Consider the following 3,195-nt stretch of genomic DNA (forward strand, 5'->3'; position numbering starts at 1 on the left):
GGTGCTGGCTGGTGGCTCCATACCTCCAGAGCTCCAGAGCTCCATAGCACCAGAGCTCCATAGCTCCATAGCACCAGAGCTCCATAGCTCCATAGCACCAGAGCTCCATAGCTCCATAGCACCAGAGCTCCATAGCTCCATAGCACCAGAGCTCCATAGCTCCATAGCACCAGAGCTCCATAGCTCCATAGCACCAGGGCTCCATAGCTCCATAGCTCCAGGGCTCCATAGCTCCAGGGCTCCATAGCTCCATAGCTCCAGGGCTCCATAGCTCCATACCTCCAGAGCTCCATAGCTCCAGCCTGGGTGGCTGGTGGCTCCATAGCTCCATACTTCCATAGCTCCAGTCAGAGAGTTGGCGAAAATTGCACTAAGTGCGAAAGCCCATTCATTTACAACGGCGTGTCCGCCAGGCGGCGACATTTCCCCGTTACCGGTGGCTGCGTGGCGGGTGAGTGACAGAGCTTATCCGAGCGGCTGGAACTCTGCGCCGGCGTGGTCGAGCGTGAGGCCCCGGCCCTTTGGCTGCCTGGTACCTAAAACACTTCCATTGATCCAGCCACGGAGGGTGCTGGCTGGTGGCTCCATAGCTCCATAGCTCCATAGCACCAGAGCTCCATAGCTCCATAGCACCAGAGCTCCATAGCTCCATAGCACCAGAGCTCCATAGCTCCATAGCACCAGAGCTCCATAGCTCCATAGCACCAGAGCTACATAGCTCCATAGCACCAGAGCTCCATAGCTCCATAGCACCAGAGCTCCATAGCTCCATAGCACCAGAGCTCCATAGCTCCATAGCACCAGAGCTCCATAGCTCCAGAGCTCCATAGCTCCAGCCTGGGTGGCTGGTGGCTCCATAGCTCCATACTTCCATAGCTCTAAGTCAGAGAGTTGGCGAAAATTGCACTAAGTGCGAAAGCCCATTCATTTACAACGGCGTGTCCACAAGGCGGCGACATTTCCCCGTTACCGGTGGCTGCGCGGCGGGAGAGTGACAGAGCTCATCCGAGCGGCTGGAACTCTGCGCCGGCGTGGTCGAGCGTGAGGCCTCGGCACTTTGGCCGCCTGGTACCTAAACACTTCCATTGATCCAGCCACGGAGGGTGCTGGCTGGTGGCTCCATACCTCCATAGCTCCATACCTCCAGAGCTCCATAGCTCCATAGCACCAGAGCTCCATAGCTCCATAGCACCAGAGCTCCATAGCTCCATAGCACCAGAGCTCCAGAGCTCCATAGCACCAGAGCTCCAGAGCTCCATAGCACCAGAGCTCCATAGCTCCATAGCACCAGAGCTCCATAGCTCCATAGCACCAGAGCTCCATAGCTCCATAGCACCAGAGCTCCATAGCTCCATAGCACCAGAGCTCCATAGCTCCATAGCACCAGAGCTCCATAGCTCCATAGCACCAGAGCTCCATAGCTCCATAGCACCAGGGCTCCATAGCTCCATAGCTCCAGGGCTCCATAGCTCCATAGCTCCAGAGCTCCAGAGCTCCAGAGCTCCATAGCTCCATAGCTCCATACTTCCATAGCTCCGGAGCTCCATGGCTCCATACTTCCATAGCTCCAGCCTGGCTGGCTGGTGGCTCCATAGCTCCATACTTGCAGCCACGGAGCTGGCGAAAATTGCACTAAGTGCGAAAGCCCATTCATTTACAACGGCGTGTCCACAAGGCGGCGACATTTCCCCGTTACCGGTGGCTGCGCGGCGGGTGAGTGACAGAGCTTATCCGAGCGGCTGGAACTCTGCGCCGGCGTGGTCGAGAGTGAGGCCTCGGCCCTTTGGCTGCCTGGTACCTAAAACACTTCCATTGATCCAGCCTCGGAGGGTGCTGGCTGGTGGCTCCATACCTCCATAGCTCCATACCTCCAGAGCTCCATAGCTCCATAGCACCAGAGCTCCATAGCTCCATAGCACCAGAGCTCCATAGCTCCATAGCACCAGAGCTCCATAGCTCCATAGCACCAGAGCTCCATAGCACCAGAGCTCCATAGCTCCATAGCACCAGAGCTCCATAGCTCCATAGCACCAGAGCTCCATAGCTCCATAGCACCAGAGCTCCATAGCTCCATAGCACCAGAGCTCCATAGCTCCATAGCTCCATAGCTCCAGGGCTCCATAGCTCCATAGCTCCAGGGCTCCATAGCTCCAGGGCTCCAGGGCTCCATAGCTCCAGGGCTCCATAGCTCCAGGGCTCCAGGGCTCCATAGCTCCAGGGCTCCATAGCTCCAGGGCTCCAGGGCTCCATAGCTCCATACCTCCAGAGCTCCATACCTCCAGAGCTCCAGAGCTCCATAGCACCAGAGCTCCATGGCTTCAGAGCTCCATAGCACCATAGCTCCATACCTCCAGAGCTCCAGGGCTCCATAGCTCCATAGCTCCATAGCTCCATAGCTCCATACCTCCAGAGCTCCATAGCACCAGAGCTCCAGAGCTCCATAGCTCCAGCCTGGGTGGCTGGTGGCTCCATAGCTCCATACTTCCATAGCTCTAAGTCAGAGAGTTGGCGAAAATTGCACTAAGTGCGAAAGCCCATTCATTTACAACGGCGTGTCCACAAGGCGGCGACATTTCCCCGTTACCGGTGGCTGCGCGGCGGGAGAGTGACAGAGCTCATCCGAGCGGCTGGAACTCTGCGCCGGCGTGGTCGAGCGTGAGGCCTCGGCACTTTGGCCGCCTGGTACCTAAACACTTCCATTGATCCAGCCACGGAGGGTGCTGGCTGGTGGCTCCATACCTCCATAGCTCCATACCTCCAGAGCTCCAGAGCTCCATAGCACCAGAGCTCCATAGCTCCATAGCACCAGAGCTCCATAGCACCAGAGCTCCATAGCTCCATAGCACCAGAGCTCCATAGCTCCATAGCACCAGAGCTCCATAGCTCCATAGCACCAGAGCTCCATAGCACCAGAGCTCCATAGCTCCATAGCACCAGAGCTCCATAGCTCCATAGCACCAGCTCCATAGCTCCATAGCACCAGAGCTCCATAGCTCCATAGCACCAGAGCTCCATAGCTCCATAGCACCAGAGCTCCATAGCTCCATAGCACCAGAGCTCCATAGCTCCATAGCACCAGAGCTCCATAGCTCCATAGCTCCAGGGCTCCATAGCTCCAGGGCTCCAGGGCTCCATAGCTCCAGGGCTCCATAGCTCCAGGGCTCCAGGGCTCCATAGCTCCATACCTCCAGAGCT

Source organism: Syngnathus leptorhynchus, unplaced genomic scaffold (genome assembly GCF_054491065.1).
Source record: "Syngnathus leptorhynchus isolate UIUO unplaced genomic scaffold, UIUO_Slep HiC_scaffold_315, whole genome shotgun sequence".
NCBI lineage: Eukaryota > Metazoa > Chordata > Actinopteri > Syngnathiformes > Syngnathidae > Syngnathus > Syngnathus leptorhynchus.